The sequence below is a fragment of the Nothoprocta perdicaria genome, unplaced genomic scaffold, assembly GCF_003342845.1.
Source record: "Nothoprocta perdicaria isolate Ctin4 unplaced genomic scaffold, notPer1 scaffold_290, whole genome shotgun sequence".
NCBI lineage: Eukaryota > Metazoa > Chordata > Aves > Tinamiformes > Tinamidae > Nothoprocta > Nothoprocta perdicaria.
Genome location: NW_020455522.1, coordinates 276,356 through 289,914, shown reverse-complemented (window position 1 = coordinate 289,914; position 13,559 = coordinate 276,356). Strand labels below are relative to the sequence as shown.

The 13,559-nt window shown below is 42.7% G+C and overlaps 1 long non-coding RNA gene across 1 annotated transcript; it reads left to right on the top strand.

The window, feature by feature from the left end:
- Positions 1 to 2,174: 2,174 nt before the first annotated feature.
- On the top strand, positions 2,175 to 4,679 carry LOC112949342. The gene is made up of 2 exons (XR_003249812.1): positions 2,175 to 2,403; positions 4,331 to 4,679. It is a non-coding gene; the product is annotated as an uncharacterized LOC112949342 (long non-coding RNA).
- Positions 4,680 to 13,559: the final 8,880 nt, after the last annotated feature.

Genomic DNA, 13,559 nt, shown 5'->3' with positions numbered 1-13,559 from the left:
TAATCAGGGCCTGATATATTTCTCTAAGTACGTGAGGAATTTCAGTAGAATAATTTTCTGGGATGCACTGAAAACCAAATAGGCTCATTACTAGGACGAGTTGGAATGGTGGGAGGAGATGGTACTCAAACATCTTGTTAAAATCCCTGAGAAATTCTTGCCTTTCATCCTTGTGAACATCTGAAGTATCAAGGAAAATATTTGCCAGAAAATCAAACGTGAGAAACATTGAGGCATTCTCACATTGGTGGAGTGTGTGGTTTTGGTGTGTGAGAGGACCTTTCTTCTCCCACCCCTCCTTTACTGCTGAAAAATCTCACCGCTTGGTTTCTTCAAACCATGGTGTTTCAAGTGCCAACTGGAGTTTTAGCAGATTCACTGGCTTCCTTGATTCACTTGAGCTTGTTCCTCAGTGACCTGTGAGTACAATTTGGCTCTAAATATTGCCATCAGGAATAGACAAACTGTTGACCACCTGATATAACCAAGTCAGAGAAGTTTAACCACAAGGCCTCAGCCACTTCTTAGGACATCTGTTTGGGCTTGTGCAGCTGATGAGCTTCAGAGTTCTGGCAGCAGGGATGGAGGAACTCAAGTGTGCGTCATCCAGAAATGTGAGCTGCTAACTGATCAACACAGACGCCTCAAGCCTTGTTGACTGCTTTGCAATCTGTATCGAGTAAAATCATGCTGCCTTATTACTTAAAAATGCTATTAGCAACTTCTGGGGAAAGTCTCCAGCCTCAGTCACTCCTCTGGGATTTCCACATCTTGGATTCACATATTCACACCAGGAAGTTAGAGGATAAGTTTACACAGATCTTCATGCATGAAGCCCAGTCAGTATGTATGTGTATGTGGCTATAGATGTCCTTCAGGGTCTATCTGGCTGACAGTTGTCCAAAAAAAATTGCTTCGGTACAAGACTGCTAATTTCTTTAATGGATCCTCAGTGAGTCTACTGTTAATGTGCACATTCGGCATTAACTTTTAGGATATTGCATTTTGAATCTTGGTCTGATTTCAAAAAACAGGGCACTGAGTGAGAGAGCTTCAGCCATGAAGCATTTGTGTGTGGATTCCCCATGCTGTGCCAGCTCACYGGAGAAACCTACATCATTTGCATATTTTATGTGATCAAATTGACATTATATATTCTTGGGTTGCTTGAAACCTTGCTTGAGAGCCAGGCTACAGCAAAGGTTGCAGTCTGCTTGGGTTTGAGCTGCAACAGCAAAGGGAAATCTTCTGTCTTGCTTTTGTATCTATGTGAAGATCATGTGTTATGTTCAGCAGTTTATTTAGGCTGCTGGTGCCTTTTCTAATGCCTCTCCATTTATGCAATCTAAACACGTTTCATATCTTTAAAGGCAGAAAAAAGGGCAGCTGAGTTTCTGGTGTCTCTCTGCCAATAGCCATAGGACACAGAGCACCCATGGTTGATCAATCACCAGAGAAAGTGAATTGCTCTGGGTGGTGTTTATGAGTCAGCAGCAGCTGAATTTTGGCCAGAGAAAGTAGGCATAACATTCCAGGAAACACAGCATGATGTGATTGGGCAATAGCTGCTGCAGTRTGAAAGTGGACCTTTGCCATCAGCAGTGATTACATGGTGCCCCCTTTCTACTCAGCTGGGACTTTGCCAGGTCCCTCAGCTCTCCAAAGCAGATCACAAAAGTGTGAGTGTGGCTAATTCAACAGTGTAGGTTTATAGTCCTGTTGAAAGTGTCATGCTCAGCTTCTCTGCAGAACTGAAGTTCCTGTTACATAATCTTTTCCACCAGTGGAAAAGTCACTTCTGCAGTGAAGTCATCTCAGTCACTTCTGCAGTGAAGATTTGATATCCAACATGGCAAAGTACTGGCTGGATGTAGGGGAAAGTGCTCAGTCCACCTTCAGAGACTCCATCACAACAGTGGAGATAAGTATCTATATAAGTATCTATATTTGTAGGAAACTTCAGTGTCAGTTGGCTTTATATTCCCTGTGGGATTTTGATTTCAGACCTATCTGTGTCATAGTGGACTTTATCTCTAATGCACAACATGACATCCAACGACATTTCATGGACTTCTGGGTTCATGGAGGGTTTATTTGCAGAAGATAAGGCTATGATAGAGYGTTCTGTTTCTGAACACTACAGAGCGTTCAAGTGGACAGCAGGAAGGAAGGTGGTACTCCAGGAATTAAGCTTGCACCTGAGCAGTCTGTGTAGGACACACGCTCTGGTCTGGACCAAGACACCGTTTTTGCTTCTCTTGGTTCTGCCTCAGAACTGCCTCCCTCCCCAGTCCCTAGATTCAAACTCTGCAATTGTGCGGGTAGTGGAGCACTGGTTGCAGCATACGGACATGTCCTCAGCGCTGCGTTAAGCTAAACTSTATGTTGAGGCTTGGAATCCAGGTGAGTGCTGGAGTCAACTAGGACTAGTAGAGGAGCGGAGGTTTTTTATAAGAACAGTTTGCTCTTTTTCTTCCTTCCCTACGGTGCCTATCCCAGGATGGTTGTTAAACAGGGGCAAACAGAAGCATGCATCCAAGTGCTAAGCGTTTCATGCTATTGCCTGATGGATTTTAACTGTGCTTATACGGCAATGCACCTCTCAGGACTTGTTACATAAGATCAGAGATATGKKKTTTTTTTTTCCTTTTTCCTAATGCAGCACTGTGGCTTGTAAATTTGCTGTGACMGACTGGCAGCTCCAGGACTTAGTTGCAGCAATATTTGCCCCCAGCATCACTAGTTCTGCCCTTCCATTCCCATGGCCTGGGCTGGGACAGCAGTGGGACACACAGTGTCTGCAGTCATGACAAGGTCTGAGTAGTTCAGCTCCTGTCCTTCCTCTCCAAGAGAGTCTTGAACAAGGCAGGAGAGAGGACATAGCTGCTATTTGGGTGTTTTCTGTCTCTCAATGTTTTCTCATGTCCTTCTCTACTTCAGGGACCTGGAGCTTACAAATGCTTCAAGTTCTAGGCCATCAGCATCATTACCCAGTGGAAAAATACTTCGTAGGACTCCTTTTGGCATGGAATAAAGCTGCCTTTGCCAGTCTTAAAAATCGCTTTCACATATGCTGAGGAATACTTCAAGCCTGTGCATGCTTGCAATGTCATCTAGCATTTGTGTCAGCATTTGTGTTGCACAGAAACCTACAGTTATGGAAGGCTGAGAAAGTTTTGCTACTGACTATCCACCAATGCTGTGTTAGTCTTAATGAGCCTGTACATTTTGGGTCACACTAAAGATCAAATGGTCACTTCTGGAGGTGTGAAATTACTCAGACTGGAGATAAGGCTTCTGCTTGTTTTAAAATGCGGCTTCCTGTTAGTGGGGAATTAATCAGGGAAGTTCCTCTGGCACCAAACTCTTATTTCTGCTGAGCTTGAAATTTGTTTTTTGCATTTTGGGCATGAAATCTGCTTAAAATGCTGCACCTCTTATGCAGCATTTTCTTTGGTTTTCTTCGATGAATTTTAAGAATTTCAGAACCAAGATTGTTTTCTTTCTATTATAGCATGGTTTAAAATGGCTACATTTTCTTTTTTTTCCCCCATGTTTATGTTATGTTTTTACAGCCACATGCCATAGTCGATAGTCAGTATTTTCAGTGCAGTTATTTCCAGGTGATTTCTTTGGAGCATTTGCTTTTTGTGGCGCTCATTCTTTCAGCTCTCTTGGTTTTGAGCTCATATCTGATGGACAAGGCAGAGCAGATTCTTCAGCACTTTTTTGGAAGGTGATTACTCCAGTGCGAAACTATTGCTTTAAAGTGACAGAGAGTGAATCTCTCTGGCTCCTGCAGTAATGAGAACAGCAACTTCTTTCCAGGCCAAAATCTGCTATTAATCATCCATAAGAAACCAGGCTGAGTTGGGGTACCAGCTTAGGAGGGATATTCCAGCCTTTCTCCATTTCCCTGTCCTGCCCAGCCTTTGGTGAGATTTTCAGAAGATCAAAAAGTAAACCTAGTAACTATTCAAATTACAAATAACTGAATATATTAGCAGTTCCCCTCACATTTAGCTCTGAGAGGCAGGCATTATTCATTATTTTAATAATAAGGATTAAAAGTATTTTTAAAAGTCCAAATMGTTCAGATAATTGAAAATAACAGGAATATAAACTTCAGCAAAGGATGCTTTCCACAGACTTTCCACAAAGATATCGTAATTTACACTTAGACACAGGACTTGCGTGACTGAACTCAGTGACTAACATTACCCACTTCACCAAAGTAGGAGATGTCCTCTGAAATACCTCTTACAATTTTATTTTATATATTAACTATTTTCAGTGAGTATTAAGAGGTTTTTTTTTTTTTTTTTTGTAGTTTTTGTCCTGCAGAGTTTATCCCACACATCAGCAGGCACCATGGCTAACTGAGGTGAATGCTTGACATGACTGATGGAAGGAGAAAACAGATGTGACCAACTGAAAATCCCACTTCCCCCGGAGGAAGAAAGAGGCTAACACATTGATGCTGGAGTCTGATGGATCTGTCTGCCTGACCTGAGCAGCAGAGAAATAACCAAAGGTTATCTTGGCTGAGTGATGTGACTCACCAAGAACAGAGATGTCATCTCGCTGGAAGGTTTCTTGCATGAATACAGCAACTCTGTCAGTCCTGCTGAGCTGGCTACTGAGATGATCTAAGAAGAAAAGAAAACCCAGAACCATTTTTTTGCATGTAAATAGCCAGCAAAAATTCAGTCAGTGTTGCATGCTTGTGAATAAATGGAAATTGAAATTGTATTAGTTGGTTATTTTTGTTATTTATTTATCGTATTACAAGAAACAGAGAGAATCCACCCAAAAGTTCTCACGGCACTGAAATATGTCAGCGCTGAACTACTCTTGCACTCTGACTGCATGAACCAGTTTTACACCAGAGGGGTGGAAGGGGCAAACAAAGGGTCTTCAACCAGTTGCATGGGACTAATTGGAGCTACAGCACAACAGCAGGCACAAGAAGAGATATGAGATGTCAGAGAAGAATCACAAGTTTCACGTTGTCAGATCTGTTAGCTTTCTTTGGAGAACTCTAGAAAACAGTGGGTTTTATCCAGTCTATGTTTCTTTAAAAATGTAGTAGGCATGATCCATCATAAAAGCCATCAAAGCAAAAGTGGGTCAGGCAGGCTGGATATTCATAAGCAACTCAAGGCGGGGAGTAAATATTTGCTTTTCACAGCACAAGGAGGTTACAGCAGATTTTCCTTCGCTGACCTGAGCTACATGATGCATAAGGGGCTTAAGGAAGAAAAGGAGTAGATAAATAGGTAGGACTGCACATGATACATAATTGCTCAGGATGGTCAAATCTTAATTGTAGTTAGGTGAGGAGTGGTGGAAGGATCTCATGGTATTAAGTTGTTTACAAAACAGCAAAGGAAATTCAATGTCAATAATTGAAAAGAAACCAAGGCATGGGCAAGTAATCCTTGAAATTCATGCTTAATGGCACTACTGGTACCCTGGCTGATAACACTCATTGAATAGCACTTGGTTTCAAGAAGCTGAACTAAGGAAGTCCAAGCTTAATTAAGAAACCATTCTTTCCCTCCTACTGGTACATACTACCCTTCTCTTCAGCACCCACATCTTCATTCATGGCTTTCCACCTTCTCCTTGACAATTTTTCTAAAAAAGCCCAAACTCTCCCCTGGACATGCTGTTTTCCCAACCATTCTTCACCATCTACTTCCTCTRTTGACCGTCTAATATAACGGGCCAGCAAGGTCATGTTCTTTCACCAAAGATTTAGCCAGTTTGTCCTGTATTTTAAAATAGCTATCACTATATCTTTCTGTCCTATCTTAATTTCCCTGTTTTCCCCTGCATCTTTCCCAGCAATATGCAACCATTTCTCGCTTGACTATGTGATCATTAACATACACTGCATGGCTGGTGGTGTCGTTATTCTCATTATTTCCATAGTGGCTGGAGCAGGAAGAGAGAAGCAGCTTTAGGCATTGTACAAATACAGACAATCTTCAACACACTCAGAAAAACTCTGATGTTGCTCAAAATAATCCTGAAATCTTTTTTTTTTTTTTTTGTAAGTAATCTACTCTCCCTCTAAAATATGCAATTTAACCGTCAGAGAGCTGCTACCAAAAGGGATGTGCTCAGCCCTGCAGTATTTTGACAGAGTGGACTGTTTTGCATGAGCTCTTCCCCCCCACCTCATTTTCCAGTAAGTTTTATTGGCCAGGTTTCAGCTATAGCAGGTGAAACCTCAGAAAGCTTCCACTTGTCAGAGGTTTCCCGTGTGCTTTTGGGAATCTAACCACATATTTCAGTACCGCAATAGCCGCATGTGTGTTGTCAGCTTTTTTAAAGAACTCTGCCCTTAATTTCACACTTGTACAGAAATCCTTCCCCCTGAAAAAAACAAAATGCCCCCAAAACAAACAAAAAAAAGCCTCTTGGTTTTCTGTTTATGATCATCAGCTCTTCATGAGCATTGCGCCTTGGAGCACCTTGCAAATACTCCGAGGCAGTCACTGCTGACCGATTCTATGCAATAAATCAGTACATTGGCACCATGTAGTCGTTTCACTTGGTCCGTTGTCAGCACAGGGACAAAATGCTGAGCCCCAGTAAACATGATGCAGTTTGCATTTTGACTTAAAGCCAGCACTCATCTGCGTAGGAGATCAAAGACAGTGGTTGAAACATAGGAACAGCTTATAAACAATTGGGCTGTGCTCATTAATACTGATTGATCACATTGTTTTTTCCTGCTCAATTCACTTGGGAGGTCAACCATGTTGAGCCATGCTATGGAAGCCACATATGGAAGCTCCATGCTATGGAGCCACACATAACATAACCACAGCGTGGGGTTAAGACAGAAATGAAGGCAGCATCAACAGGACTATGGAGTGACCAGCAAAGCATCAAATACAGATGTTGCATGTTTTCTAAGCTTTCCTGCTAGTCAATGCAAAGGCTGGAAGAAAGGGAGGACTCTCCAAAACCTGGGCGCAGTCCCTGGCCAAGCCAGTTGGCCATTCTCTGGCCGAGATGCTATTTTTCACATCTGTAAAATGGAGAGAATATTTCCAAGTGATACTGGAAGCCCTAATTGAATAATATATAGAAGACACTATATTAATGCAATGTTATCACCGCTAGAAAATAAGTGGAGGCTAAAAATAGCGTGGTACATTTTGACAGCACTTTTGTTATTTTCTTTTTATGTTCAGTTCTTCTGAGTCTGTCTTTTTTCCTGGTAGAGAATTCTAATTAACATTCACGTTATCATTTCATTACTGGGTCCAGCTTTTGGCACTCTGTGGGCAGTCACTAATCTTTCAGTTCTAAATGTAATGAGGGCTTCTTCGTGTTAGGTGTGCTTCAGATACACTGAGATACAGACCCTGCTCTCAGCACTCTGAACAGAGGCACAAGAGAGGAAGGAACTGGGCCACAGTCACATAGGTTGTCAGGACCCGAGTCCCATAATYCCTGTTCTCTGCTGGAGAGCAGACACACTCCCACCTGGGACCCGTCATGGATAGTTGATAGTTGACAGTTGATAGTTGATAGATAGTTGATCCTAACATAAACCAGCTCTAGCTCCCCAAACTTCCCAGTGCCCACCTCCATATGGTGCCATATTGGTGTGGCTGACAGATCAGCTGTATGGAGGCAGAATAAAAGAAGAATGAGCACGTTGAAAATCTGGGTGCTCCTCCATAGCTTTCTATTCATTCAGTGTGAGAATTAAGCCCATAGTAACAACTATTTGGGAACAAAACAAGCTTRGTACCTTGGCTGTGATAATGCCAAGATCTGTTTTTCATTGAAAAGTGTGGAGATGGSGCAGATATGGAGCAACAATTTCCTGTATATACTTATTTTATAAAAAACATTTCTGGATGCCTGTAGGTGCGATGGTTTCGTTGGCAGGAGGGGTATTTGGGAACAGAACCATTGTCTTCACAGAACCATGGTCTTCAGATTGAGGAGTGGTGAGGAGTGTGCAGGTGAGGAATGAGGGCTTCAGAGCATCAATATCCTTTGTGCCACCCTGATCTGAAGGGAAAGAGATTTTAACAGCATGGACAGGAGCCAGGCATTGCTGCTTGCTGTTTGGGTCAGAAAACAGGCCAAGCCACTGTTTTTTTCACTTGAGATGTAGAYCTAGGTGCTGCCATGATCATAAAGATAGTGAGTGTTGGGGAGCAGTCCTTAATGCAGTAGATGGACATCTTCCCCGAAATTTCTTACCACAAGTACCTCCTGACTTCGAAGTGCCAAGCACAGCTTTGGGCAAAACCCGAGATAAAAAGGAGATTGTGGGAGAGATTTCTTCTACTCATTTTTTTTCTTCTCAGAGTTGAAAGCGACAGTGCTAGCAATGAGAGCTGTTAGCACTTGCATGAGTGACCCGACCGTCTTCATCAGGCACACAACAACATGAAAGTTTTAACAATACCATTAATAATTATACACGGCATGACTTCTATCAGAGCCTCCCATCCCGTGCACTCTGTGCTGAAGGAGCTCTGTGAAGCATTGTCTTTATATGAATTAATCATGGTGTGAACCTCTGTGGCTGGGCTTTGTTCTGCTTGTGGTATCACACACTAGCTGCATATTGAAAGGCAGAGAACTTTTCTCTCTCCCCTCCAATTTCTGCAGCTCTCTYGGCGACAAGGTAGAATATTAATGCTGTGTTCAGCTGTCACCTGATATTCTTGAAACATCTGAAGACTCCTGCATTGAAGTCCAGAACTCCTTGGAGAATGGAAGGATGAATGGGGAGATAAAAACTACTGAGGAATGGGTAATTCACATATTTGTTCATGATTTGAAGCCAGGTTCTCTTTTTTTTCTTTTTCTTTTTTTTTTCCCTTGCTTTGTTCTCCATTAGACATTTGCAAGGATTAATTTTTCTGAAAATCAAATTTCTTGTCCCCAAGTTCTGTTTCTTATTTTTTTTAAAGACTACCACAGCTATCCCACAGATATATCCCACAGAGTCTGGTCTGCATCCTTGAATCTCAGAGCTGGTCTCCAATCCAGTGTCAGTGTTTCCCTTGGCTTTGATATCTGCAGATCCAACCCCAGAAGCACATGCAGCAACCCTCGTCATAGCTTGGGTGTTCTAATGGAGGGGTGAATTAAAGCAGAATTGTGTGAACTGAAGCACAGTGAATTCCAGGTTTTAACAGCCTCTGGGAGCATGGATAACAGGCTCTATGTATTTATCAATTACAGTGTGCTTTACATCTTGGGAAGGGGTATTCAGAACTAAGGGTGGGAGTATTTATTATGTCTAGTTCAGCACCCAGACAGCTGAATAAATGCTAATCAATGAAATGCAAAGGACTGCTAAAAAGCTATTTTGAAATAAGCTGTTTTGATTTGCTTAGATGCAAGAGGAGAGAGGACAGGAGCTAAGCACAGCTGCATGCTTTGCACAGGTGTAAAATGGCTGAGGACACAGGGAAGAGAACTCTGCGCTTGGGCACCAGAGTCATAAGTTGAGCAATGGTTTGAATAGATTTCTGTGAGCAATCAGCTTACTATCCATGCCTGGAAGTATGAATAACAAAAGCATTCTCAGGGATAATTTTCCACTGATTTTTGGTCCCAGAAGAAAAGATGAATATCTTCACCCTTGCCTTGATCCATTCCACTAAAGTGAGCAGCTTTTGTACATCTCTTCCTTGCCTGAATAACAGGTCAAGATTGGTTGGACATTTTACTGACTTAATGTTCCATACAGTCTTCCTTCAACATGGCTATTTATCAATTTGCTGAATAGTTAATATTTCAGAACCATGTGGAATCTCATTTTACTGTCTTTTATTTATTTGTTTTATTTCAGCTTTTTTTTTTTCCTGAAGAAAAGAAACAAATGTAAACACAGAAATACAGTGGAATGGACTCCAAATTATTTTTTCATTAGTTTTTCTAATATTAACAAAACAAAAACCTTTACATTTGGATGACAAGCCTTATTTCTATTCTTTCATTTTTACAATGGAAGGATTTACTCAGGGAGTTTAAAAAAAAAATCTGTCATTTGTCATAAATTTAACCCTCTATACAGTAGGAACATTAGGAGACTATTCTGCCTTTACAACAAAGCCTAGATACCAGTCCTGCAGCCCTGTTATTGCACTAGCAGAAACAGATCTTCAATGAAGTGGTATGGTGGCGTTGGTCTTGTCACATTGGAAATAAGAGAGAGAATAACGCTTCTACCCCAAAATAACCCATTAAACTTTTAAGACCAATTGGTGGTCCCGAAGCTCTTGTAAAAAGCAAGGAGCCAAAGGTGTGTCATTCTTCCCATGTGAAATACTATCACAGAATGAGGTGAGGTTGGAAGGTGAGGTTGGAGTGAGGTTGAGTGAGTGAGTGAGGTTGGAAGGGATCTCTAGAGATCATCCAACCAACCCCTCTGCTCGAGCAGGGACACCTAGAGCATGGGGCACAGGGTGGCATCCAGGCAGGTTTGGAAGATCTCCAGAGAAGGAGACTCCACAACCTCCCTGGGCAGCCTGTACCAGGGCTCTGTCATCCTCACACTAAAAAAGTCCTTCCTCATATGGAGATGGAACTTCCTGTGTTTCAACCTGTACCCATTGACCCCTTGCTCTACCATTGGCCATCATGGAGAAGAGTCCTCCTTCAGGTACTTGTACATATTAATTAGATCCCCTCTTAACTTTCTCTTCTCCAGAGCAAATGGWCCCAACTCGTTCAGTCTCTCCTCGTATGATAGATGTTCCAGTCCCTTAATCATCTTTATTGCCTCTCTAGAAGCTCCACATCTCTCTTGTCCTGGGGAGCCCAGAACTGCGGCCAGGTGCGGCCTCACCAGAGCTGAGGAGAGGGGCATGATCCCCTCCCTTGACCTGCTGGCAACGTCCTGCCGATGAAGCCAGAATCCCATTGGCCTTGGCCACGAGTGCACACTGCTGACTCGCTTGGTGTTAACCAGGACTCCTAGGACCCTTTCCATGGACCTKTTCTGTGGAGCAGGTCAACCCCTAATTTGTACTGATGCCTGGGGTTATTCCTGCCCAGGTGCAGGACCCTGCACTTGTCCTTGTCCTTACAGTTCTGTGTTTCATATACCTGTCAGGAAAGCTGCAGGACACCCACTGAAGCACCCTGTTGAGCTGTTTTGATCACACACTCTTTCTAGGTGGCCACAATCAACAAGTCCTGGTGAGTCTTTTCTAATTGTGCATCTCCAGCAGGAGTGGCCACCTACATTGCAGAGTCCCTAGAAAGACTGTGAAGCAGTCCCTTGGCTATTCCATTTCACAAGTCGTTACCAACAGGCTGACCATAGTGAAGTTTGCACTATGGACGTAGTGGCAGATTATGTAGGGATGGTTAAGTAGTTCCAGATGTTTGCACAAGCAAGGCAGAGCTTGAGACAACCACTGAGCTCTACTCATGCAGCATCCAAGCACAGACTCTCCCATACAGGAGACTTGTGTGATGATTTTGCTAAGCAAGAGGGTAGTCCTGAGATGATATTTAGTGATGAGACTTGAAATATGGTTAACAAGGTCAATTTTTTTTTCTTAGTCAGTTCAAAAGAAAACCTAATCTGGAGATGCCCCAGATTGCGTGCGYTCTTCACTTCCATCACTCCAAGGCAATGCATGTTGACTTCTAGGCACTGTTAAGGCAGGAACTCAGCCTTCCCCAGAACTGTTGTTTCTGCTGCCCTTTGGGACAAACTTCTCAGCTAGAAAGACTGCAAAGACTGCATCTCTCTGCCCTCTGCTTTTCATTTCTGATTTATAGGGAAATCCCTTGCACATCTTGCTGGGGAAAAAAAACGCAACTTGCACTCATTGCCTCCCTGATGTGCTGGTTCTACCTCTCTAGCGGTGGTAATGGCACCCCTACCCAGTAGCCTGAGCTCCAGGATGCATAYGGTTCAGTGAGAGCAACAGCTTTTATTTCTTCACAGCATTACATTTCTAGCTCATTTGGCTGCAGGCATCAGCTTGTCACAAAATCCCTGAGGAAAAGGAGAATCCAATGCTTGTTTTATATTTCAGCATCCTGCTCCTAAGCAAATAGAATTGGGGAGATTTTCTCTCTCTCTCTCTCTCTCTCTCTCTCTCTTTTGTTTTTTTCCCCAGGGACTCACAGAAAGTGTGTCACACTCAATAAGCTGGAAAGAGGCCCAGGGCAGCCAGGAAATGGGATGTTTCCCTTGCTGTGTCAGTCCCCTTATGCCATGACACCAGCAGTAAGGCCTGCTCTTGGCTCTGCTGCAAGGCCATATGGTGGGAAGGAGGTGGGAAAAGTCTTTCCTATCCAAAGAGATACCTTATTCTGCTTTTACCTCTTGAGGGCTGTGCACTGCAGCTTTGGGCTCCTATAGGACAGAGGGTCCAGTTTTGGCTACCTAGAAGCATTAGAGGAGGTGGAGATTTTTTCTCCCAAGAAAAGTYCAAATTTTGAAGTTCTCAAGAATAAAGGTAAAAATGGGCAGGGTTAGCATACTAAAACGGGTTCCTCAGCAATAAAGTGGGCTATTTTGAAAAATATTGCTAAATTCCTATTTCTGTCATTGCCAAATATCTGAAAAAGTGTTTGGAAGAAAATGCTAATGTTTGGAGAAGTCCCAGGCAAGAATGCCCCAAAGGACATAATTTTTGCTAGGAAAGTAGATATGCTGAAATGTGAATAGACAGATAATATGTTGCTGGTACATCATGTGAAAGTATGGACAAAAGAGCAAACACCAGTTGAAGATGAAAATAAGGACCATGGTATCTTCAAGGAATCAGATGAAACTGGGCAATGGGGCCAAACATGGCTCCCTGAGCCAAAATGAGACCACATATGGAAGTGAGTTACYGAAGTTCAGCAAAAGGACATGGAAAGGTGACCCCAGGGACCACCAAAGGGACAGAGGGCACACGCATGCAAGGGGTATGTTGTAATTAGGAAATAGAACTAATATGTGTGACCATTCTGGGAAATGTAATATCTATTGTAGATAACAGAGAAATATAACCTTCRGTTAATGCAGCTTATGGTATGCACATCAGGACAAGCATCTCCATGCATCTGGTGCCATAATAGAGAGAATGCCTGGTTTCTTAATACTACATTGATGGTAAGAGATTTGTTCCTGATTTTCRGTGATACTATGAAAAATCAACAGACAATAATGAATGAAGAAATAGGTTCTTCAACCAAGATAGTTGCAGATGTGGAGGCATCTCACAGAAGCGGATAAAAGGTACAAGCTTCAGAGCTCCCAGGTTCTTCTTCATGTCTGAAGTCAGAGAAGTGTAACAAAGGCAGGGAAGTTGAACTACAGAACTCTGGACACTAAACGTCATGGACTCTATAGCAATATTGGTTTTATGGTACTTTATAATTCTTAACCCCTCCTCTCAGCTAACACCTTTGTGCTCCACAGACAATAAATTACCTCTCTCTCTCTCTCTCTCTCTCTCTTTCCTTCCTTCCTTCCTTCCTTCCTTCCTTCCTTCCTTCCTTCCTTCCTTCCTTCCTTCCTTCCTTCCTTCCTTCCTTCCTTCCTTCCTTCCTTC